Below are 27564 nucleotides of genomic sequence, written 5' to 3'. Positions count from 1 at the left end.
GTAGTTAAATCTGTTTCCAAAATACTTTGATGCAAAAATATACCGACATTTAATAGTATGTTGGTTAAATCTAGCACAAAACTGACAGCCAGGCATGTTGTGATCAGGGCCTAGGCAAGGAATACAGTATAAATGGAAATCCTTATGAGGTATTTGCTTTCCACAAGTAATACAATTAACTTTTTCTGACATCGGTAAAAAGCACGAAAAAGGTTTCCCCAATGGGGTACTTAACTTTAGTGAAGACTTCGGTTCTGAAACTCAAACTCGAATATTTCAGTAGTCAGCCGACCGGCACTTGTGAAATGCTTCTGCTTCAGGCACCACACAGCAAGAAAGACTAAAGAAAATGGTGTCGGCTGCATGTTTTTTACCCCTGATGACCTGACGTCATTGAAGAGAAGACAGCAACCGACGCAGGACCCAAGACTTTGGAATTCAGGCCGACTGAGGGCAATCTGCTAGCAGATTACCTCAAATGTAATGACTGCAACAGTGAAACACGAAGAACACTGGATAAGATATGGTGACCCCTTGCTTGTTGATGTACCAGACTACTGACATGTTGGCCAATTGGATCGCAATAGTCCCTGATGGAAGGATCGAGTGGAATGGACTGCTGAAGAGCTCCATGTAGAACACCAACTTTTATTAACGATATTAACACTGGATTTAAACAAGGTATTTTCGTCCGAGTATTCCCCAGACTTCATCAGACATAACATAAAGCCATCCACATTCACCTATTTTATACACTTCATTTAATTGATTAATAAGTTAGTTAAAATCATTAAAGGCACACTATTCACAAATAAGAATCCTAGGAGTACATGTACTATAAAATGCTTATATGAATGTGCTACAAAATGCTTATATGAGTAAAGTTTAAAATACTAAAATAATCTATAACATCCAACAATTAAAAATATGTAATCATAATAGATGTTTCTTAAATATTAATATAGTAAAAGTGTGTATAAATAAATATAAATAAATATTATATGCCACATAAAATTATTTATATCAACTAATCTATATAAACTAGTATTCATATATTAAAAATACAAACAATAACAGGACACATTTATAACTTGGCAGATCTGAGTTTTAAAAGGGGTAAAATAGAAATAAAATCATTCAACCCAGGGGATCTATTTGCTTCCAAAGTTATCTGCCAAAACGTTTCTCTAAACTCTAATTTAGTTTCCCAGGGACCCCCTCTTATTTCTCTAGGAACCATTTCAATTACTGAAAACAAGAACTTGGCATTACTGCATTCCAGTGTATGTCTATACAGAGCATTAGTGTTATTTTTTCTTTTTAACATCATTTAAATGTTCATAGATTCTGTGTTTTCGGTGTCTCTCAGTTTTACCCACGTAGAAGGCATCACAAGACCCACATGTAACTATGTAAATCAGACCTTGCGAATTGCAATTGGAATAGTTGTTATTCTGTATTGTCTTATTTCTTGCTTCTACATATAATTCTTCACCCTGTAATATAGATTTACATTGGTTGCAGGCCCAACATTTAAAAGGCCCCCTCCTTTTGTGTGTAAAGACCTGTGAATTTGCTGCATATTCCAGTAATTGTTTAATATTTCGCCCTTTCCTGAAAACTACTTTAAGGGGTTTATTCTTGAACACTTCTAGATCTGTAAATTTTTTCCATTCCCTTTCTAGGATGGATTTAATCTGGTATACAGTCCCACTAAAATTGGTCACAAAGGCCCTACCAAAATCTTCTTGGATAGTTTTCTGTGTTGGGCTTTGTGTAGACGTAACTAGGCCTGTACCCAAAACAGGTACATATTTGTCTTTTCTCCCTTGCATTACTTCTGTCTGTATATTAATAATAAGGCCCATTGGATAGCCCCTATCCTTGAACATTTTGTTGTAGTACCATACATTCATTCTGAAAATCCTGGTCCCTAGATGTCATACGGCTTACATGAACATACTGCTCTTTAATAATACTTTTTTTCTGGAATGAAGGATGTGGACTGCCGTAACTAATGTAGGTATTGGAAAATGTTGGTTTTCTGTAAACAACTGACTTGAACCCATTTCCTGTATTTTGTATTGTTACATCTAAGTAATTAAATTTCTCTGTTGTTACCTGATGTGTGAAATGAAGAAACGTTGTAGTTTGTGACAAGTAGTTCATGAATTCATCTAATATAGTCATATCTGCTATCCAAAAATACAGACATCATCAAGATATCATGTAAATAAATTCCAATATTGTGAGTAGGAACATGTTTGTACAAATTTGTTTTCCCAAACCGACAGGATAATATCTGCATAGGTGGGGGTACAACTGGCCCCCATAACCACGCATTGTTCCTGCCGGTAGAATTCCCCTTCAAAAAATAGGAAGTTATTTCTGAGAACCAATTCGGCTAGCTCCAAAGAAAGATGTCATTTTCAGAAATGTTTGTCCTCATTCTCAAGGCTTCTTCTAACCACAGCAATCCTATGTCATGTGGAATGGCCGAAAACAAATCTGCAATATCAATACATAAAAATGTAAAGCCATCAGACCTCCCAACCATACCGAATTACTCGGTATTTACCGAGTTTTGGGGTCCAAATGAAGGGGTGCCACGATTCCCGATTGGCACCCCTTCATTTCCGGCTACCAGCCAGTCGGAATTGAGCTCAAGGAGCTCACGTCATTATTTCCGGCTGGCTGCGAGCGGGAACTTGGAATACAGCAGCACCGACTCCCGAGTAGGCAGGCAGTAACACGCTATCTGACATTGCCATTTTCTACCTTCCAAATCATCATTTTGTGTGAAGTTCAGGATCAGGACATATTCTCTGAACTTTTGGATGGGGGGTAAGCAAAGTACTGCGGCCCATTCCCGGGGTCCATTTGCAGGTGTATCAACAGATGATAGTGCTGTTCCTACTGCCCCTTCTCATTTTGGGCACTACACTACCAGACAGGTGGCACTATGCATTTGCGTAGCCGGTCTGTGAGCTCTGTGACAGGTATGGGATAGATTCAACAGTTGGTGTACCATTTGGATTGTATCCGGGCCAGGGGACCAGTGATCCAGAGCGAGGAGATGGTGGCTCGGCAGCAGACTCTACCTCCAGTCATGGAAACAGTTTTCAGGAAATGGGAGGTAGCCAGCATACGGATGGGGTTTTGTACCTGGGGTCAAGAGGATCGCTAGCTGCTGCCTTACCTCTGCATATTGCTCCAAGGTGGTTCAGTGCTCATAGTGGTGAGTGAAGTAGATTCACAGTGCTATAAAATGTGTTGCTTTTTTCATTTTGTGTTTTAGTTGTACAAGCCCTGGGAATTTGTCTGTCTGAGTTTGTGCAGTTTTATTGTGACACATGATATGCAGAATTCTTTCTCTTTACATATATTGGTGGTGTACCTGTTTATTTTGGAATTTTGGGGAAGAAACTGAAGACTTTATCAATCTGATGAAGCAACTGTTGCATTTATTTGGGAATGAAAGCTAAAGCATTCCAGCATTTGGTTTAAAATTGGTGTCTGTTTTATTCACATTTGGGCTGTATCTCACATATGATCATGCTATCGTTTGTGTTTCACTGTTCCTTTAACTGTTATTTAATATGCTTTTGCATTAACATGTTAGCAGAACCACCCAAGTTGCTGCTGTTTATTTTTATTAAGTAGATGTGTGAGAGACTTTTATTTCAGAAACTCTGAAAAACCTGTTAGCTCACATTGTAACTTTTAATTATTGTCTCACTTTACTTTCTCCATGATTTATAAGTTTAACTATTTATTTATTCATTCATTCATTCATTCAGTTTAGCCCAGCTCAAGGCAAGCCGATTTTCATATTTGAAGCAGAAAAGTTTCCAGAAAGAGAATATAGTACAGTAGCTGAAAATAATAGAGTTATGAGTGCAAAATGTACCCTGTTACATTGAAACAGACATGTTATGGGGTTTAAGGTTTGGTGTGCGAAAGGTGACTTATCTTTAGTGATTAAGAGCTACACACTTTTGTAAATTATTTGCTACATTTGTCTGGCTGGACAGTGAATTAGTGTTTAAATTGCCAGCAGATAATTCATTTGCTGCTTGTCCACATGCCAGGCAATTGTGTTCTTGTTTGTAGTAGCTTTCCTCAGTCTTTGCAGAACGTTTTGTTGCATTCATTTTGTAGGGAACCCAGCATTTGCTGAGTAAAGCAGTATGCGTACATTTAGTGTTTATGGTAAATGAGGCGAAATAGCCAGGTAATGGGACATTGATATGGCAGTGGTACCAGAATCCCCCTGCAGCCATATTATGGCTGCAGGGGGACTCTGGTACCATATTTTGGTTGTCTGTTCATCAGTTTGCGTTTTGAAAGTTGGTGTCCCACAATTCTATTGGAGTGGGTGGGGTTACATAATTACATATGCAAATCAGATGTTAATCAGCGTACAGATTTGTACCTATTTTTCATGGGCCTTGTCCAGATTTTTGATGTTTCCAGGTTGAGAGGTATGAAAGCCATCCACACTATATTCTGGCTGTATTCTGGCAAGAAAATCCCAAGAGTCCTTTAGGATTTGAGAAGGCCCCCCCCCCCCCCCCCATATAGCCTTGGGTTTTCAGTCCAAAAATGTTGCCAACGGTGCTATTTTGGAACCCTCTGAAGCATCGACTGGTCTAAATGGGGGGGGGGGGGGGTCTTCCACATCCTTATGGACCTTGGGTATGCCAAATATTGAAGGCACTCTATGCAAATTGTTTTCCACATATGAATAAGTCTGGAAATCAATCACCCCTTGATCAAATAAATCTTTCAATGTCAGGTCAGTTCATAGCATATAAGCATTTATAGCACATTCATATAAGCATTTTATAGTACATGTACTCCTAGGATTCTTATTTGTGAATAGTATGAATTTAATGATTTTAATTAACTTATTAATCAATTAAATGAAGTGTATAAAATAGGTGGATGTGGATGGCTTTATGTTATGTCTGATGAAGTCTGGGGGATACTTGGACGAAAATGCCTTGTTTACATCCAGCATTAATATTGTTAATAAAAGTTGGTGTTCTACGTGGAGCTCTTCAGCAATCCAGTCATTTTGGTTACTTGGTACATTTTACTGGGCCAGCTCTATTTGTGTGGATCGAGTGAAATACTTGCAACACTAAATAGCAACACCCGCAGTTCCAGAACATTGTTATGCAAATGGGCCTCTGTCTCCAACCAGGTGCCTTGGACCACATTCCCCTGACATAGCCCCCCACCCCATCAGGGAAGCATCTGTGGTCACCGTGGCTTTCGGCTGAAGGGGTGAGATCATTGTTGGGGATTTTGAGACGTCCACCAGAGCAAATTTTGTTTATATCTGAGTTACACTTATCTGAAAAGACAAAGGATGTTGTAGAGGATACCACTGAGTGTGAAGTAGCCACTGAAGAAGTCTCATGTGGAATCTGGCCAGAGGAACAATGGTGATCAAGGCTGCCATCGACCCCAAGAGTTGGAGTATGGACCAAGCAGAGGATTTGTGGTGACAGATTAGCGGCTGAACCTATCATCTTATTCTTTGAAGTCTGTGATCCGGACGAGATGTTGTGCAATTCCTTGCGTCCAACAGAACCCTGATGAATACTAAGGGCAGTGCTCGAAATTGGTAGTGACTGGTTCCTATGAAGAAGGAGAGGTATCTTCTTGAGTGCTTGTCCATTTTTATATGGTAATACGCATCTTGAAGATCTACAGAGCACATCCAATTGTCTTCTTCCAGAAGAGGAAAGACAGACTGAACCATGACCTTCTGGAATTTCCCTGTTTTTACAAATTTGTTTAGTGTGCTGAGATCCAGAATCAGTCTCCAGTCCCCTCTTTTTTGGCACTAAAAAGCACCTTGAGTAAAAATCGGATCCTCTCTGGTCAGGGGGGGGGGGGGACTATTTGGATGAATCTTTTTTTGTAACAGCTTTCAGATTTCTCACCACCACACAAGGAAATAAGCCAGTAATTACCTTTATATTTTATTAAAATTATAGTCCGGTCCAGTAGTAGATCCATAATGTAGTCCCACAAAACAGGTAAAATAAGCACACACTGGATCCAATAAAATCTGGTTAGTAGCAAATACAAAGCATAAAATGCAGACTCCTCTAGCACCTCGGCTCTTCAGCCTATACAGAGTATATCCCTACTTCACATATTCTATATTTAAATAGCATAATTATAAACAATTAACTAATCATGGACTTAAATTAAAGAAAACATTTCCAGTGACATTCTTGATTCATTCCATATGGAATTAAAGTGTTAAACTTCAGAATTAAAGTAGATTCTAACTTCCAAAGTTGCCCTTTAATATCAAAGTCATACATTTGTTGCACTTGCCCCAAAATTGTAGCTTGTAAGCTTTGTATATTTCCACTGTGACATTCTTTAAAATGTGATGCAACAGGACTTTCTTCTTTGCCCTTCTTAACATCCCTAACACGTTCCTTCAACCTTTGTTTGAAACTTCTTTTACTTTCCCCTATGTATACCTTACCACAGGGACATTTCAAACCATAAACTATTCCAGTACTGTCACAGGAAAATCTCCCTTTGCATGTAAAATACTTTTCATTAATTTTATCAAAACATTTTACTACATAGTTGCAACAACTGCACTTTCCACAACGGAAAGTACCTGTTACACTTACCCCCAAACCCCTATGACTTACAGGCAGCTGAAACTTGGCTTCACTTTTGGATTTCATGTGCTGATGGTTCCCTTTGACTGGGTGGGACATCGGGTAAGTCTCTGGGTGAGGTGGGACAGAGATGAAGAGAATGCGGTAGCCTCTGGATATTATCCACTGTACCCAAGAATCAGTGGTTATGGTTCGGCAGGGGAGTGGGGTAGAAGGAAAAATGACACCCAACTGCTTCCAGAGGTGAGCAGTTGGGCAACGCTTCAGGAGGGCTGGTAGGGTTGCCCAAAGGAAATCTCTGGAACCCTGGTTTTGCGGACCTCCCTCTGCCCCGAAAGGGGCATCTTCCATTAGAGTTTCCCCCTCTGCCCCTAGGGGAGAACTCGGCACGTGCGTCAAGGAAAGAGCCCTGCAATTTTCTGTGCCACATCTTCCCGATCCTCTGACTTCTGGAGTAGAATCGTTGAGGGGTGGAGTGTCGGACACCAACGGCAGACAGGGTCTTGCCATCTTGTTCGCATCTTGCCAGTGTATCTTTAACCTTAGGGCTAAACGATGAAGCGGCCTCGATAGAGGCATCCAGGCATGACGTCTTGTGACTATACCTGCGCATGCCGCTCTAGCCGCTCCTTCCATTGCATGTGAAATGCGGTGCATGGAAGAATTGGATATCGATTCTAGGGTCGCTATCTGAGAAGCTACATTGTCGCGCTCCTCATCAGAACCAGCTCCTGCCAAGGTTTCAGAGCTGGATGATAAGGTCACTCTGGAGCTTTGTAAAGTGTGCCAAGAAATTCAAGGACCTTACAGCGAAGGTCGATGAAGCAAACACACACTTTCCCAAGTCTGTCTCTCGCCCGGAACTCCTTTGTTGGGTGTATGGACAGTCTGGCTCTCTTCTGGCAAGTCTTTTTTGGTTGCAGCCACCACGACCATGGAATCTACTGGAAGACCTTTTGACCAATGGGGATGTACAGCACGGGGAGATAAAATCTTGTCAGGCCTCTGAGGTATAGCTTCCAAGGTGTCAGGAGCCTTCCATACATGCTGGACGATGTGCTGGACAAACTCCTCGACTGGTGGGGTAACCCAGGAGGTAGCAGGCTGGGCACGAAAGGCCTGCAGGAATACAGATTCTTCTGAGGAAGGGTTGGAGGACTTCCAGTTGCCCCTCTGTCTTAGTATCTCGAGGATGTCACCAAAGGACACCTCATCAGACGGGGACTGTGGGGACCCTTCCCCGTCAAAGTCTATATCATCAGTCAAAAACTCCTCAGTGGAGTCCATGTGCTTCCTCTTGCACAAAGCCTTGCAAGGGTCTTCCTCAGTGGGGAGCTCTGGGGAAGATTGCAAAGAGGGGATCTCCTGAGGGGGAGAAACCTGAGGCTCTTGTGCCCGGGGGTCCGGTGGTTGTGGCTTGTGACAGTTGCGGCACAGAGGGGGGCGAGGACTCTGACAGGGAGGTTTTGCCAGCAGAGGCAAGTGCCCTCTCCATGGCCTGGAAGGCCGGACTGCCCGAAGAGGGATGGGAGCCCAGAAAAGAGCACGACAATCTCGGAACCGGGGTCACACACCGCTCTGACGAGCCGACCCCCCAGACCAGGAGGCTCAAGAGGACTGTGGAGTATGAGGGGAGGAGGATACCTGGAGGGTACCATAAAACAAATAGGTGTGGAACCAAGAATGCCTACCCCCACTGCACAGCCACTAGCCTGAGAAGAGGCCGGTGCCCAGTGCACTGAGGACCACAAGGACAACTCCAGCTCCAAAGTGAGGTCCACTGTGTGTCGGAGGAAGGGAAGCTGCTGTTGGAGGAAGGGGCTTTGATGCTTCCCTGCAAGTCGAAGGTGGAGTGTAAGTTGGAGTCTGTGGAGAAATATGGTCAACCTGTAAGAGGGAAAGCAGTTTTAGATGGTTGAGAGAGACCCCTGGCCACAAGCAACTGGTCGACAAGCCACAACACATAATGTTCAGAGAGGCTTCTGATTGGCCTCACACAGACCTGAAGGAGATTCTGGCTCATCTAAATAGGGGCTGGCTTCCCACAAACGGATCCAAGGAAGGAGAGTACTTAGTCCTTGCTAGTTCATGTGGTGCAGAACCCAGAACTGAGGTATCTGCACTGAGGAGAATGGTGTCAAAGTTATCTGCACCAACAAAGGCAGTGCCATAGGTGTCGAGGGTGTCTGCACCGTAAAGGGTGGTGTGGCAAATGTCTGCACCGATGAATATGGTGCCATAGAGGAAGGTGTCTGCACCGGTAACGATGGTGCCGAAAAGGACTGTACCAAACAGCATGTCAGTGCTGAAGATGTCAGCACCGTAGAGGGCAGTATCCCGGAGGTTGAAAGCACTGGCAAGGACGAGCCGAAGGAGTCTGCACCAATGGTGCCAAAGGAGACTGTACCTGTTGAGATGGTGCCAATAAAGGCTGCGATGAAACTGTCTGAGCCGTAAGTGTCTGCTCTGGGAACTCCGGTGCCAGTGGCAATAAAGAGGACATAGCTGGAGTGAGAATCAACTGGGGAGGTGCCGAGGCTGGGACCGAAAGGACCACAGATGGCCGCGGCAGGCTCGAAAATTTTACCTTTTTATGCGTCGCCGCCTTGTGATCTCCAGAGGAAGATGAAGTGATCAACCTCAGGGAAGAACAAGAACGCCTCTTACAGGGTTTAGCAGGAGGGGGTGAGCCCTCTGATACAGCAATAGCCTCGCAGAAAGGAGTTTTAAGAAGGCCTCTTAGAATTAATTTACTCTTCCTTTCATTTAGAGTCCTGGTTGAAAAATTTCTACAAATCCAACACGGGGGGTTCCACTGAAAGGTGGGAAACATTCAAGCAATAGACACAAACAATGGCCATTAGAAAGCAATAACTTACAGACGCATTCCGAACATTGTTTGAAACCAACACTACTTTTCTTATCAGACATAACGATATGAAGGTAGAAGAACAACACTACCAAGAAGACAAGAAAACTACCCAGAAGGGTAAAAAAGGGAGAGAAGGATTACCAATGATGGTAATGGAGAATTGCCTCAAAGGTAAGAAAAGGGAAAAAACTACAGGGGGAGAGAGTCTTAAAGTTGCGATAGGGTAGGAGGATAGAGATAGTAACGGATTGAAAACTTTTTAAACACTAACAATAGAAAAACTTCAAAAAATTGTTCACTTAGCTGAGAGAGTGGCTTGACACGTATGTACAGCAACGCAGCAAATGAGATCTGAGGTAACAGGGAGCAGAACATTCTGGGTAGGATCTTGGCTCAAGGGTTTTTGGCTGACGCGAGCTTGGTATAAGGCCGGCTTGGTTCCGGGGATGGAACAGATAACCCATCAGTAAGGAATGAATGAAGATTAACAACATCAGATTGTTTGTTCTGCTTGAATAAAAAGTAAGACACAACAGGAAATAAAACTGGGAGTCCCAGGTATACATGTTAAGAGAACAAAGTAATGCAGTATGCTGACAGAAAAGTGAGGAGAAAAACAAAAATGCAAGGGGAAACTATATAGAGAGAACAAAATGTGCCAATAATTATAGTTACCCAACAATGGTCAAGAAAATGACTTCTACATTGCATTGACATGGATGAAAAAGGCTGAATATTTGTACGGTGTTGATGTGCAAAAATTAGATGTAGGCTATACGATGAAAGACTGGTCACTTGCTTTAGAAAACTGTCAGACAAGCAGTTACCAAGTATGAGATCAGAAAAATTGTAGATTAAAATGCAAAGTGAGTAGTAGGCAGTACATGGGTTTGAATTAAAAGCATGAATTGTGTGTGTATACAAAAAGAGACCTTTAAGAAATTGTGGTAGGGATCAGTATATTGAAGGGGAAAAAACATGTAACAAATGTAGTCTGTAGACAATTACAGCAAACATTATTGAAATGACATAACTGGGTATGGAAGAAAATATACAGCTTTTCAGTAGTTATACACAGAGGGGAGGGACTGTATGCTACAGTAATGTACACTAAATAAATACATATTTTAGATATGACTGAAAAATGGTTTAATATGCTAATTTACTAGAAAAAGGTTGAAAGAGGTTATAGGAGTTTTTTTTTTAAACTAAATTCTGTAATTATACGTCATTATAGTAACTTCTCTAGGAACATTTAGATAAAGGTTGTGTTATCTGAGAAAAGCTGTAGAACACTGAAATAGACCAGAAAGTAAAAAGCCAATTGCAAGTTACATGATGACAAACTTGTGAGAAATAGTAGTGAATAAAATGGTGGCAACGTATACAATTTACTAGCTCTATGAACAAAGAACTAACAGTTTTACTCAAAACAAGCCATGGTCTCTCACTCCCCTTAAAACTACCACAAGAGATCTACTAAGTGACCCCCATTAAAATCGAGCCACTGGCTGCAATTATAAGAAAATGTTACAAAGGGGATACAAGATGGTAGCTAGCGAAGTAATTTATTTGCGGAAAATGTGCTAATATATCTCAAGATCTAAATGTTTGGATCCTCCATTTTTTATACATGAAGACATTTTAAACTTTTTCATGGTAAGATTTACAGAACAAGGTTATGGCAGTGATAAACTACACGTCATGGCAAAAGACAAGACAACAGTTAGGATCAGGGGGAGTGTGGGAGTTTCCCTTTTAAACCATGTTTTCACAAGGGAAATACAGTACAGGGTGTAGTAAAGCAAGACTTAGGAGGATTAGATGAGGAGGGTTAAGTCTAACTTCAGGAAGAGAAATACAAAAGGAGTAGGGCTGGATTACAGAAGACAAGCAATGACTTTTTTGCCTCTACTAATTTATGTATTTCAGTCCTTTCTGGTGGACAGTCCAAGTAATTTTTTTTACAGTTTTACAGAGACAGCACAGTATGCTTCCTACGGGAAAGCAGAAACCTTTGCATGTTCTACGAAAACTGGTGGCTGAATAAAGAAATATGGGTGGGAGTACTGGACCCTAGCTAGATCATAACGCAGTACAAAAGAGAGTTATGCAAACAAACTTCTCTTAAGAGTAGATGCTCAAATAACCACAAAGGGTAAAAAAGCATAAAGAATAATTCCTGTCGATAGATCAATGTGTGTACATACCTTTAAGAAGCTATCCAAGTGCTTGCACAAGTGTATAAATACTGAGCACATGTAAGCTAGACTGCGATTTTGTAGTTAGCTGTTGAGATGCATGTATGTATATATGTATGTATGTATGTATGTATGTATGGTCTGTCTGTTAACTAGTTCATTCATATTTAATGATGCTGCTTTCTATCCTGATGTGTTTCTATATATTAAAGCATCTAAATGAAAACCTCAGCTCTCTTGTCATATGTGTTAGTGGTGACATGGTGTCACAAAGGGATCCAGAAGCAAGACCGAGAGATGTGCAGCTAATATACAGGAGTGAATCATTCCTAAATGTACAAACTTCGTGAAACAGGTCAGAAACGAATTTCAAATATTAAAACTTGCTCAGCACTATTTCTTTCACATATGAAATGAGGCATACAGAATGCTCCAAATGATATTCACATGAATCAATATGTACGATATTGATACAAATATTAAATTACTATGGAAAATGTTTGAAATAAGTCCGAATTGCATGAAATGAATAAAATAAAACAACCGCATTTTTGCAAAACATGTATTTTTCATATTAAGCAAAGATATCTGAGTTATTAGAAGTGTATAAAGTGTTTGCATGTTTGTGCAGTGTTACAGTAAAGCTATTTCGCAAAAGTACAGCCATTACAAGGCACACTTTACAAAGTACAGCCATTACAGAGCATATTTCGCAATGTACAGTATTTCAAAGAGTTTATTGTGCATTTGACACAGAACAGTCTGTTCGTACATAATTACAAGGGCCATATTTTTAGTGCTCGTGTATACTTTGTAGGCACAGCAGATGGATTTTGAAAACCCACTGTACTTGTGTTTGACAGTAATATTGCTGAGAACTGGAGTGTGTTTGAGTAAGAATATGACATTTTCATATAGGCCACATTTTCTGATAAAGATGACCATATAAAGGCATTCTGCTTAATTTAGCTGGGTCAGAAGCCATTGAAAGGGAGCATTTATTTGTGTATGCACCTGCTATATACACGGGTGAGTGGGAAAACCATCATATTGTTGTACCGTCTGAATCACGGGAAGACCCCCCCCCCCCCCCCGAGTGCTTAAAATGCAAATTTAGAGAAATGTGCAACCCCCAGACAAATGTTACAATGGAAAGGCACTTATTTTACACAAAGGATCAAAAGCCTGGTGAAACTTTTGCAGAATATTTAATGGGCCTGAGAAATAAGGCTAAAATGTGGAGATTTGGTGACTTAAGGGATGAGTTGATAAAAGACAGACTTGTGTGTGGTTTTAAGATGATGCTGTGAGAAAGATTTTGCTTCTTGACAGTGATTTAACTTTAAATATGACCATCGAGATTTGTCAGATATACGTGTTTATAGAAAAGCACACAAATATTCTTATAAATGAGAGTAGCTCTAGAAGGCAGAGTGATAAAGCTCATGCTGATAGTATGCAGCACTTGGTTAAGAGAAACAGGCCCAAGCACATGGCAGCAACTGTAACCCCTGTAGCACTCATTAGTAAACCCCAGAGCTTTCCAGCAAATTCCAGAGTTTGCACAGTCTCAGTGAAGCATAAGAAAGAGTGAGTCAGCAAACTCGAAGCATGGGCCTCAGCCTACTTTCATTGCCAACTGTCATAACTGTGATGGAAGCCATGAATCTAAAAGGGAGAAATGTTTAGCTTTTGGTCAACAATGCCACAAATGTAACAAATGGAATCATTTCAAAAGGTTTTGTAAACCAAAAGGCCCACATTCTTTTATTAAGAGGGAACATTTTTAAGAAACGAGTTGGACAGTGGCAAGCCTACTCTATGTTGATGGTGTGTAAGTGCTTCATGAAATGGTTAATGCAGTAGATTTAAGGGCAAACAATGAAATATTTTATACTGTTCGGATAAATGGCAAGCCCACACTGCTCATAGTTGATACAGGTTCCAAGTGCAATGTTATGTCTGCAGAAACATTTGCTAGAGAATGTAAAGGCTTGATTTGGCAAGGTCTGCGAAGCTTGCTTATGGAGGTGAAGAAATTCAAACTGACTGCTCAGTAGTGCTTTCACATTACTCTGCTGGAAGAAGCTATGACTTGTTATTCTATGTAGTTAAGAGCCACTTTCAGTCATTATTAGGACTCAGAGACAGTTTGAAAATGGGACTTCTTTCATTTAATAAGGAAGTGCACCATGTTAGCTTAAAAGATCACTACTCTAATTTTGTCCAGCACATTTTTTCTACCTATGCTGACCTTTTCGAAGACAAACTAGGCAAGCTTCCAGTCATGTACTCCATGAAGTTAGACCCAGAGGTCAGTCCAGTTATCACACCAGCACGTAAAGTTCCAATTGCCATGCAGAACAAAGCCAAAGCTAAATTGGATAAAATGGTGCGACAAGGTGCGATTTTGTCCAGCTGCAACTCCAAATGAATGGGTATCTTTCATGGTGGTAGCTCATAAGAAAAGCTCAGATGACAGCAGAATATGTATTGACCCCCGAGATTTGAACAAGGTACTAAAAAGACTGCATCATCCAATGCACACAGTCAAAGTCGCAGCCTTAATGCCAAATACCACTATTGTTTTCTGTGTTAGATGCAGAGATTTCATTTTGGCAAATTCAGCTTGACAAAAAAATCGTCACTGCTCACTATGCTCAGGTACAGATTTTTGAGAATACCATTTCGGATAAAATCTGCAAGTAAAGTCTTTCAGCGTGCAATGGAGCAAATTTTTTCTGGGTATCCTTGTGCTATTACAGTAGACAACATACCAGTAGGAGGGTCATGATGGAACTGAACATGACAAATCTCAGAAAAGTTCTAGAAAGGGCATGTCAAGTGAATCTAAAGCTCAACCCACATAAATGCAAATTCAGGCTACAAGAAGTTCCTTATGTTGGCCATTTATTTATGATTACAGGCTTACGACCAGACCCTTCAAAGCAAATAGCCATCCTCGCAATGCCAGCTGCAGAGAATGTTCAAACCCTGCAACGTTTCCTTAGCATGGTCAACTACCTAGGCAAGTTCATTCCAGAACTGAGCCAATTTTCAGCACCGCTCAGAAAGCAGGCATGTAAAGATGTAGACGTATCCTGGTCTTGGTTACAGCAACACCAAAGAGCATTTGATGTCCTGAAACAGAGAATTGCTAGTCCACCAACTCTCAGATACTATAACGTTCATAAACCAGTTGCAATTTCATGCAGTGCTTCGAAATTTGATCTCAGTGCAGTCATTCTACAAGAGAATCGACCTGTTGCCTACACATCGAGAACTCTTACCCAAACTGAAATGCATTATGCCCAGACTGAGAAAGAGCTTTTGGCAATTGTGCTTGCATGTTCGAAGTTCAGGATTATGTTTATGGTAGACCTATCCAAATCGAAACAGACCACCAACCATTAGTCACTATCTTGAGAAAGCCTATGCATTCAGCCCCAGCCCGACTGCAAAGTACAGACTGCAAAAGTACAATTTCAATCTTGACTACAAGAAAGGCAAACTTCTTTATCTTGCTGATACATTATCCAGATTGCCCAGAAATACCACAGAACAGCATGACAATGACAGCCTTGATTTTGAAGTCATGGAAGTAAGAAATTTTTCTTCCATGTGTCTTGAGCTGAGAGACCACACAGCCACAGATCCGGTTTTACAAAGGCTCAATCACTTTATCAATCAAGGGATGGCCGTCAAAGCAATCTAATTTAAGTTTACCTCAAGCAGTGCAACCTTATTTTCCATACAGAGATGAGATTTTGTCTGAAAAATGTATCTTTATGAAAGGTCCAAAAGTAATTGTTCCAAAGTCCTTGCAACCAGAGTACATCACTATCTTGCATCATGGTCACCCAGTAACCAAATCTACCAAAAGAAGGGCAACAAGACTAGTATTTTGGCCTTTTATGTCACAAGACATTCAGAGAGCACTTTCATCTTGTTCAGCATGTACAAAGACACAACAGAAGGAACCACTTTCAGCTTAACCAGATACTGTAACCACCTTGGTTGACAGCAGCCACAGACGTCTTTGAGTGGAATGGTCAACATTATTTGGTGCTAGTAGACTCTTACACCAACTAGTTTGAGATTGACCTACTCCCTAACCTAGCATCCAGTACAGACATTACTAAGATGAAGCATCATTTTGCTGTTCATGGTAGTCTGCACAAAGTTATTTCTGACAATGGCACGCAGTTTACAAGCCAACAGTTCAAAAGATTTGCTGAAGAATGTGACTTTACTCATGTCCCAAGTAGTCCAGGAGTATCCACAGTCAAATGGTTTGGCAGAACGTGCAGTTTCAAAGTGCAAAGCAATTACTAGAGAAGTCAAAACAAGACAATAGTGATGTTTTTCTGAATCTCCTGAATCTAAGAAATATTCCTCGTGATAAACATCTTGGTTCACCTGACAGAGAATTCTGTAGAGACAACCCAGAACAACATTACCAATCAGTAGTCAATTGTTGGTTCCACGTGTCAAGAAAAACAGATTAGTGAAAACGAATCTGTCAAAGAAGCGTCTAACCCAGAAGTCATATTATAAGATCAGTAAACTGCTCAATCCATTACGAGGAGAAGAACTGGTGAGGATGCAAATGTCCACAGGTTATGATCAGAATGGTGTTGTGAAGAATACTGGTCCAGAGCCTAGATCGTATATTGCGGAATCAGGAGGAGCAATCTTTATGTGGAATTTGAAGCATTTGAGATCGGTGTCTAAGCCTATACCACAGCAGATAGCCTGTGAGAAATACCATCTTAGAGTGAGTTGTCCAGTGTTCCAATTCCAGTGGGCATTCCTGTTCCTCTGACGAATCCAGAAGATCCTGATACGAGTTGTGCACCACAGACAGTCCCTATTGCTAAATTTGGTCCCAACTGCTATATTACAAGATATGGTCGCATCTCTAAACTCTCGAGCAGATATGAAGCGACGTGGACATGAGGATTGTGTTTGGTTTTCAATGTATATAGTAATGCATGTCTAACTCTGATATTGTTTTGCATAAGGGCAATAAGGATGTAGATCAATGTGTATGTACATACCATTAAGAAACTATCCAAAGGATTGCACAAGTGTTTAAATACTGAGCACGTGCAAGCTAGACAGCCATTTTGCAGTTAGCTGTTGAGGTGTAAGCACGTATTTACGTATGTAAGGTCTGTCAACTAGTTAGTTCATATTTAATGATGCTGCTTTTCATCCTGATGTTTTAAAGCATCTAAATGAAAACCCCAGCCTTCTTGTCATATGTGTTAGAGATGAACAAGCAGCACTATCTAAGGGAATGAAAAAGCATTGATTATCCAGGCCTATTTACAAGGAGTTCTGGAGCAGAACTTTACTAGGTGTTTGTTGTGAACGGAAGTGAAAAGATTTACCTAAAGTGATCAAATACTGGAAAATAAAAACCCTAACTCAATTTTCTCCTTTTAGAGCATCTTTGCCTTTATTTATTTATGAGTTTGCTTGTTTTGCTTTTTATAGGACTTTGAGTTCTGCGTGACATTTTTAACAGCGTCAGGGAAGGAAAGCTGAAATAGAGAGTCATCCCTTGAATCAATTTCCCTCTCTCACTGCATTTTTCAAAATCTCAGCAGCAGATGGTCCAGAAAGCCATCCCTTTCAGGGGGAGAATTCAAAATTTCAGTTAGATTCTCAGCTGGAGGTCCTTCTGTGTGGAGTCGGCATGTCCTCCCCGTGGTCAAGTGACATTTAAAGACATATAGGTAGGTGCGTGCGTAAATGGGTGTGCCTTCTCTGAAGGTTGGGCATCGGGCTGGCACCTCGGCATCGTAAAAATCCACTGCCAATCATTAGCGGACTGGAGTTCCGCTGTGGCAACCCCTAACCGGGAAAAGCCAAAAGACATTAGTTTTTTTTTTTATCCTCAAGTAAATTTTGAGTATTTAACCATGAAAACTTCTTCATAATTCAAGCAACAACTACTCTGTAAGAGGCATCCGCAGAGTCATGCGTTGTTGTGTCTTTCGGTTTATCCTGGTTAGGGGTCGCCACAGTGGAACTCCGGTCCGCTAATGTTTGGTAGTGGATTTTTACGTGCTGAGTTACCAGCCCTGACCCACAACCTTCAACGAAGGCACGCCCATTCACGCATGCCTCCACACAGAAGACGCTCTAGCTGAGAATCGAACGGGACGTCTTGCTGTGAGGCGACAACGCTACCGCAGCACCACTACCGTGGGTCCGCAGAGTCATAAGTACATTTAAAAAAATGGCTACTTGAGACACAAGCAATCAGTGTGTTGAAAGGATTTTCCCTTAGAATGAAAAGCGGCCGTAATGAGTCTCATGCTGTCAAACAAAGCAAACAGAAACTAACATGTAAGGCAGAGGAATACACTTTTTCCCAAATCTAGCAAAAGCTTTCTCATCCTTATCAGAGGGAGAGACCGACATGTTTACCAAATTTTTTAGCTGCAGATGGATTTGCTAAAAGAATCACTACAGGTTCAGAACTGGGATTAGAAAATAAAAACTTGAACTGAGGATATTTGTACAATCTGCCTACCATTTTAGGGGATGTACACTGTTAGGCATGTTACAGGCTATAATGGAAACATCCCTTAAAGTTGAAATAATGTGAGTAACAAGTGTAGATTAAACTTCAAATTGTAACCATAAAATATTTGCGCAATAACCCATGGCTGGATGTGGGTAAATTCTGTGAACCCACACCCACCCGTGGGTTATTGCTTACCTTTCTTAAATAATGTCACTGTACAACAGCACTGTAGAGTTCCTCCACGTTTCCCCTTGTTTGTTAATGTATCACACGTGCACTTGTGTATGGGAATTATGTTTCCATGCTTGCATAGTAGATCAGTGCAGTTCGGGAGAAGCAACAGAATCTTTATTTTTTTTTTCACCCAAAGTGCAAGAAACCTGGACCAAGTCCAACATGATTTGGGGGAGGGGACAAAGGTCCTAAAATATGGACAAAAGTTCATGCATTAGTGTGCATTTTCAATATGAAGTCTGAGTCTGAAATGTCTGTTTATTTAAATGATTTCAATCACAAGTGGCTTGCCAGAAAAAAATTATGAGGAAAAGACCACAACTATAAGGCAAAAATATGGACATTCTGTGAAAATCTAGACCGTTCAGAATACAACAGTTTGCCAAGATTTTAAGAGGGACACAGAAAGAAATAAAAGGAAAATCAAGAATGCTTCTGTTTCTTTACTTTTGCAGAATGTACCCGATTTATTTTGTAATTTACTCTATCCTCCAAGCATATCCTAAAAGAAAAATCTGACCGCTCAATGATACTTCAGCAACTAGACTTTTTTTTTATTGGTATATGCTGGATTTACAATGGGCATGTTAGTTGAGCTGTCCAATCAGCATGCACAATTATGAATGACAATGAGCCATTACTGTACAATTTCAAAGACAGTGCAAAGTCAGTATGCTCCCACTGAACCACTTGGTTTATCCTACATACGTTTTCAGAAAAAGAAAATTCTCACAAAGGACACATCAGAAGAAATATACTCAAAATCAGAAACAGTTATCGCAGGAAAAAAAAAATGTTCTTTCAAAAGTAATTTCCCTGTTCATCATACTAGGAATCTTCAAAAAATTCCTTTTATTTTACCAGAAACTCTAGAACAAGAAGGCTTAGAAGCCTGCACTAAGCCCAATAAATCATTCCAAAGGGAATTAAGTCTACCAGGAATGGAGAATGCTAGCTGACCACTGATCCTCTTAAGCCCACAGGAGGAGTGTTCTTCGATGGCAAGAAAGCTCTGAAGGGCTTGGCAACCAGATCACACATTTTCATCACTGCCAGCTCTTGTCAGGGCATGTGGAAAGAGCCCAAAATGCCTGGAAGATGGTAAACTGTTATTTTCAGAAACGACATACCAGAACGTAGTACAGGGGAAAAAAAAACACTAATTTAGCGCTTTTGAAAAACTAGACTTCATCAGAATACCATGCATCTAACAAATCAAGTTTAAATACCCTCTCCAGCAGTAATCAAACAATTAAATAACATAATTTCCCCTTGTGAAAAATAATCAACATTTGCATATATAATTTAAACAGTTCAATAAAAATGTTGCAGTAAAAAAGTTTAAATATCAACCCTTTTAAAACATTAGAAACTAGAATATTAAAACAATTATGTTCCAGCATTTTTTATATAAAATATAATGATTTAAGCTTCAAAAATGAACTTATAGTAATCTTGTCGTTCAAACCAGGAAACTGGCAGGCATTAAGCTTAATTTGCCATTTGAGTTCAAGGAATTCCAAGTACTCAGAGCCCCCCCCCCCCCCAAAGACCCAGATCAACATGCTCAATGGCACAAAATTTAAAAGTATGTTAAGGGAAAAACTAAGATGTTTATACAAAGCACCTTTTTCATTTTTACATCTGATGTCATAAGTATGCTCGTAAACCCTTTGCTTCAAAGCTCTCTTAGTTTTTCCTACATAGAACCCCTCACATGAATCACACTTAGCTATATAGACAATACCTCTAAAGTAACAGGAATATTTTTTTACAAGGTACTATAGTCACATAGCCTTTAATGAATAACTTGTCTACATTGAGTATATAAGGACACAGAGCATCTCCCACATTTGAAGCCACCACCCTTCTCAGGTATATTTCTTTTTCTTTCCAACAGCCCCTTTATTGAGGTGTCCTTCTTGTACACCACCATCGGTTGACACACCACCAATTTGTTGATACTATCTAAATTAAAAATCTTCCAGAACTTTGATATAATGTGCCGCATGTCAGAGAAGTTCATGGTAAATGGAAGGACCAAGGCCCTACTAAATTTGTTACTTCTCTCAAGGTCCTCCCTTCTACTCAGGTGATTAGACAAGAGTGTATGAAAAATGCCAACTTCTCTCTTATTTTTGACTTCGTTATAGATGTTGACCACGAGCTCAGCAGGGTAACCCCTAATAAATAACATTTCTTTTAATACCTCACATTCCCTTGCAAAGTCTCCTTCCTCAGAGATCATTCTAGCTAGCCTGACAAACTGCCCTTTGACCAGGAGTTTCTTTTAGCATAGAGGATGCCAGCTTTCATACTGCAAAAGGGAATTAAAGTAAGTTGGTTTCCTGTACAACTGGGAAGTGAATATTTTTCTAGTGTAATCCTTTTTAATAGTTACATCCAAAAAATGTAGGGTATTATTGTCCTTGACCATACTGAACATCACAAATCAGTTGTCTCATTAATGCAAGAGAAAAACTCATCTAGTTCATTCTCAGTCCCTTTCCAAAATATAACAAGGTCGCCCAAGTAAAGACCATATAGTGTCCAGAGTTCCTTGAACCTAGAATTTAAAATGAAAAGGTCCTCCCAGTGTGCCAAAACAATGTTGGCAAATATAGGGGCACAGCACACACCCATAGCCACACCTTGTCTTTGTTTAAAAATATGTCCTTCAAATCCAATGAAATTATTGTCCAACACAAGTTCCATACAAGTTCTAATAGTCAAAATTGAACCACGGTCAAAACTGGTGCTTTTACACTAGTCAGAGCCATACAAGCCCCACATCGTGGGAAATGACAGAGAATAGATCACAAATATCTATAGGGACCATAATCAGTTCATCAGCATACATATCTGGGTTTATTTTTTCTAAAAAGTCCCATGAGTCTCTCACTACACATTTCCTATGGTCCAAAACATGTATGACCCTTCCATCAACATATTTGGCCAAACAAAGTTTTTGATGCTTTTGCATGTACAATCCGGTCGTGGGGGGGGGGGGGGACTTGTAGATCTTAGGGATCCAAAACATGGTTCCTACCCTAGGATGTTTGAGTTCCAAAAAGTCATGAACCTGTAAACTGATTTGTCCATTTAATAATAACTCATCTAGAGTAAGATCTATATTCTTATATGTAATATTCAACATATTACGAGACACTTCTAAAGCATATCAAACATCTTTGCATTATAGTCAATGACATCCATAACCACAAGCCCCCTCCCTTTTCAGGTTTCATAATTCTAATTTCATTGTTTTTTTATTATTTCCTGAAGTAAAGACCAATCTGACAGTGACATATTAGCAGTGCTAATTTTATTATGTTGCCTCAAGATTTCTCTTATTTCAGTCTCACATAATAGTTCAAACATCTGAACTAAAGGGTGCACTGGGGGTATAAAAGTATTGGGTTTGTGCAATGCACCAGGCTCCACTGAACCTGTATTGTTACCAAAATGTAATGCTAAATTCAGTTTCCTACTAAAATATTTCAGCTGTATAACAGTATCCACAATGCTAGCTTTTCTAGCAGGTACAAAATTCAGGCCTCTGGAAAAGTGTTCCGCCCAAGCGGAATTCACTAGAATTTGGCTAAAATTGTAGATAGAAAATCCCCAGCTGCATTTGTCATCAGATGCTGTGTTTCAGAATTTGGGGTTTCAAAATTAGGGCTCATCTCCGGTATGAACCCCTCCTCCCACTCCATTGACCCTGCTGGGAGTTCGGTTCATAATTCTGGTTCAAAAACCTCCCATTTCCCTCGTTCTTTATTCTCTTGGATCTCCTCAGGGGTGTGGGGTTTAAAGGGATGTCCCCATTTGTGTCATTTTCATTAATATTGTCATTGCCAGAATCACTGTTATAATAAGGCCTATCAAAATATCTAGCCTGTTGACCCTCTGTGGGGTCCGGATAAGCTGTACCTGCATCATAGTCATGTTTGTCCCTCCACAATTTCCTCTCTTTCCTAATTTCTAAACTATTTAAGTCACTGCCAACATTCTTAAACATTCTTTAACATTATTAAAAAATTCAATGTTTATGTTCAAACGATAAATCATTTCTTATATTACCATCTAGTTTATTAATGTCCCACATAAGCATTGCCATCTTTCTATTATTGTCTGAAACATGCATTTTTAAAAGTTCAAGTCCTTGCCAGTAAATCTTGATGTAGTTGAGAGTTTTTGATGAGCCCTGTCAGGTATCTCCACATCTGAAGCCCTTTAGGGACATGTTCCCTGTTAATACACTCCTGCAAATATCCACTTTCGAGCTGTAGCCTTTTGTCTTTGGTAACCAAGTCCTTGAAAGTTCTAAGTTGTTGATCCACAGTTCCATGTGCATTAAGAACGTTGCTGTTGCTTTCATTGATGTTTAATTCAGTCCTCAGCCACTGTTCAACTGAAAAATGCGCTGTGTTGTCACTACTACTTCCACTTCCTCACTCCAACTGAGAAAGGCCTTCTAATCCACACAAGTTGGTTGAAACAAAAGTCTCTTGGGAGCTGTTGCCATGGTTACTCTCTCTCGCTATGCTGGGGCAACGGAAAAGTGCTCAGAGCTCTGAAAAAGTGTCCGCACTACCACCACTGATTCTCATAGGTTCGGAGGTAGTTGACCCAAAAGCTTAAGTAAGCCTAAGCAACACGATTCCCTGGCTTCTGCCACCCAAGAAAGTTATTTTCCTGTGCCACTGTCGAGCAGAGCCACAGAAGTGACCCCAGAGGTGCATTTCCTATTTCCCATCCACTCAAGATTTTTCTTGGAGTGCTAATGAGGAACTTTGCTTGACATAGATAGGTAGCTTGTTCCAGAGTATGGGAAGTCACTGGGACAGGAATCTATCCCTCCAGCATGTCCTGTTTATTGTGATGACAAGGCTTAGGTCTTTAGAGCGTTTAGCTCGGAGGGATTGGGATTTCTTTAGGTGTAGCATGTCCAACAGCTCTGGGTTTGACAAAGCTTTACATGTTAGGCAGAGATCACCTCGGAGTAGGCGATATGCTACCGAGTAAAGTTGGGAGTTTTTTGAGACAATCAGTTTAGGACATCTGTTTGAGGCCAGTAATTCTCTTTGTGAAGTACTTCTGTGGCCTTTCCAGCTGCTGCAGATGTCTTGTGAGGTACATTCCAAAAGGGGCATGTACTCTATAATGGGTCTGAGTGTCGAGTAGAGGGGAACAATGACCTCTTTTTTTTCCTGGATGAGAACCCTTTTGTGATTAAGTGTGCCATATACTGTGGCAATGTGATTATCAAAGGAGATACTACTGCCACCTGGGTCCCAAGGTCTCTTAGCACACGTTCGGTGTTCGGTAGACTGCTGCCTATGTGGTAGTTCATGGGTACAGAGTTTTTACCAAATGGGATGACAATGTACTTTTTGGCACGGAGCATGAGGCCATGGCTCTGACACCAGGCATCTGTCTCAGTGAGGCCCTTCTGTAGGATGTCCACATTACTTGGGGACTCTACTATGCCTTCTAGTTTGCAGTCATCTGCGAACTTCGTTAGCCAGAGGCCTTCTGTGTTAGCCTGTACTTCAGAGAAGTAGATACCAAACAGGAGAGGACCCAGGACTGAACCCTGTGGTACTCCACTTGTCACTGGTTTGAAATCAGATTTGAAGTCTGCAACATTTACAGTGTGGGTTCTGTCAGTTAGCCAGTTGGCAGCCAATCTTGTGACTTAGGGATTTATACCTAGTTTAGCTATAATTCCAGAATGGGGGATGGTGTTGAAAGCCTTGGCAAGGTCAAGATAGGCTGTGTGAACCACCTTACCCTCATCTTCAGCTTTGGTGACTGCCTCAAAGAAGTTGATCAGGTTCAGGAGGCATGATCTGCCTTTTACAAACCTGAACTGGGTGGGGTCCAGAGTTTGGAGGTTACAGAATAAATTTGTTTCCTTGAGCTAACATTGCTCGATCAGGTATAACACAGAGTGTTAGCGAATTTTTTATTGCCGAACGGTCGAAGTGTCATACAAAACACCGAATGAGACATTTCCGACTGCTCTACCACCTAAACAAGTGCAACCATGGGTCAAAAAGGGGTGATATTTTGCGATTTGCAACAACTGCGATTGCGTTTTTGAGGTTTTGTCACACTGCTTTCGACCATATTCCGACTGACCATCCACCGGCCGATCAAATGCATGTACACCGGAGGTTACCAATGTCTTTGTTTATGAGTTCCATGATGATATGTTCCATGGCCTTGCAGATCAGGCTCGTCAGGCTAATAGGGTGATAGTTCCCGGAATCAGTAGTGCCTCCCCCTTTGTGGAGTGGGAGAACAGTTGCTGTGAGTCATTCAGTGGGCACAAAGCCTGACGTGAGGCTATGATTAAACATGGTGGTTAGGTGGGGAGCCAGTTCGTTCTGAAGTTTGTGTAAAACCCAGCCTGGGATGTTGCCCCGTGCCATGGATGCTGTGTTTTTGGCTATAGAGTGTGCAGCATTTACCTGCGTAGTTGTGATTACAGGGACTCTGCATTCTTCCTGTACAGATATGGGCCCTTCTAGGGGGTGAGAGGTGGGTAAAGTTAGTACTGAACCTATCTGCCAGGATGTTGGCAATATCAGTTGGGTCCATTGTGCTGTAACTTAGAGCAGATCCGGGTGTTGCCAATGAGATTCTTGACATAGCTACAGAATGCTTTGTGGTTGTCCTTAGAATCAGTGGCAATTTTGTTTTTGTAGCTAGCTTTGGAGGATCTTATAAGGGATCTCAGCTTGTTATGGAGGCTGAACAGGGAGCTCCTCCACTCATGGGATTTTACTCTCTTTTGCAACAGTTTCTTCCTTCTGTTGTACAGTTTGTTTATGGCAGGGGACCACCAGCTTGGCTCCCTTTTTTTTGGAGGATAGCGCCTTGGTTCTGTTTGGGATAGCACGATCCATGCACTCGTGTAAGTGCGTGCTTACAGAGTGCATTTGTGTAGGACTCAGCAGTCGTAACTGTATTGTCCATCTGAATGGGCGTCATGAAGTTCGCCACTTCTGTCTTAAGAGACATGAAGTTGGCTTTGGAGAAATTTTTTTTTACAGTGGTTTCCTTAAGGGGAGGTGGTGGCGGGATGTGGATATCTAGGGTGATTAGCTTATGGTCAGATCAGACCAACAAGGAGTTGATTTCAGGTGTGGAACACCAGTCACTCATGTTGGTAATGACTAGGCTAAGGATAATGTTGCCCCTGTTGGGGGTATGGAGAAGTTGATCCAAGGCATTGGAATTTATGAATTCCAGAAAGCGTTGAGTGAAGGAGTTGGCACATGAGTAGCTTTCCCAGTTAATGATGGGGTAGCTGAAATCGCCCATAATTTGGGTGTTTGGTTGAACCCAAATATTTTCCAGTATATCAAGAAAAGAGGAAGGGGAATCCTGGGGCATGGTGGAGGATCTGTAGCAAGCTACAATTTGGATTGCAGTTTTGCCCAGAGTTGGTTGCACTTGAATAACCTCGGATGCATTATGCTAAGCAACTAGCCTGGAGGTGTGGATATCCTTAATGAATATGGACACACCTCTGCCTTTGATGTTCCGGTCCAGGTTACATGGCCGAAAAGTGTGGTACGAGTTATAGCCTGGTAGTGCAGGGGTGCTCTCTGGAGCCTTGAAGCAGGTCTCAGGTCACTGCACAGATATCAATGTTCTCCATTTTAAGGAGTGCCTCGAGTGAGTACATTTTGAGATTTAGACTTCTAGCATTGAGTAGCATTACCCTCAGTTTTTGCTTGCCTGTTTCTGTTATGGTGGTACATTTTTCATTTGAACCTTGCCTAAAAAGGCACTATAGGGACAGCAACAGCCTTAGCCAGTATCCGGAATCCCAGGGGTGACAGGTGCAGGCCATCTCTGGCAAAGCATTGTGGTCTGTCGACCATGTCGTCCCAGGCAGACAGATACTGGATCCCCTTAGAATGACACCAGAAGCTTAGTCAATTGTTGAAGTCAATCATTTTGTCCTTGTATTGTACTATCATTCTGGGCGATGGCAGAATGCTACTCAGGGCTAGGGTCATACCTGCCTGGGCTACAAGATCGGAGAGCTCTTCCATGTCTCTTTTTCATGTAGTCCAGGGAGATGCATCTCAGGTCGTTCACACCAACATGGACAATGACAGAATCATATTTGTACTTGTTGTGAAGTGACCTGAATGCGTAGGTTATGTGGCAGATTCTGGCACCCAACAGTAACATTTGCCTTGTTTAGCCTGATGAGAGTGGGACATCAGTGTACCTGACTATAGAGTCCCTATGACTAGTGTGTTGGGCGTGTTTATGGGCTGTGGTTGAGTGGCACACAGTCTGTGGGCTATGTGTCATTTGGGTTGTGTTGGGGGGTGGAGGTTGCTTGCGTTTTAACTATGGAGGTCTCTGTTGCTTGAGCAGATTATTATTGAGAGCTCTGTGGATGTTTTTGTGTTTCTGTGTGTGGATTTTGGTGGTACAGATTTAGTGGGACTATGTGATGAGTGTGGTGTGGTGCAAGTGTTTACCTTCTCCTCTTGACTGTCAAGTTCAGTCTTGGTTGGAGAGAGCTTTACCTCCAGTTTGGCTAGAAAAGTGCATCTCTCACAGGTTATAGTGTTGGGTGGTAGGAGGAGAGGGCTGCTGTTTACATGAGGCAATTGCTACATTACCCCAAGATGCCCAGATTCATCAGATAGACAGGAGAGAAAGTACAGTTTTGTACCTACCATAAATGTAGATGTCCGATAGGTATGCAACTGCAGTCCTGACATATGGGTTGTCTTGCCTCAGGCAGCCCTTCGGTCGTCCGGATTCCAAAGTCTGGGTCCGGCGTCGGCTGATGTCGCCCTTTCCCCGACGTCAGAGTGCCTGGGGTATAAAAGCGTCAGCCGACACCATCTTCTTCAGTGTTTCTTGCCCCAGATGCCAGGTGCCCTCTAAGGAAGGCTAAATTTTGAAAATAGAGAAAAAATTCCAGACCAGTACAACAACATAAAAACAAATACACCATAAAAGATTACCTCAGGTAGCTAAAATGAGGGGTAGAAACCCAAAAGAATACCA

At 41.3% G+C, this 27564-nt stretch overlaps 1 protein-coding gene across 1 annotated transcript in view; it reads right to left on the bottom strand.

Annotated features, from left to right (window-relative positions):
- The window catches only part of STRIP1 (striatin interacting protein 1), a gene marked incomplete in the record, with an annotated part of 820756 nt that overhangs the window by 209142 nt on the left and 584050 nt on the right, over positions 1-27564 (bottom strand).

Source organism: Protopterus annectens, chromosome 7.part0 (genome assembly GCF_019279795.1).
Source record: "Protopterus annectens isolate FY-2018-M chromosome 7.part0, PAN1.0, whole genome shotgun sequence".
Classification (NCBI taxonomy): Eukaryota; Metazoa; Chordata; order Ceratodontiformes; family Protopteridae; genus Protopterus; species Protopterus annectens.
This window is presented reverse-complemented; position numbering and strand designations above follow the sequence as displayed.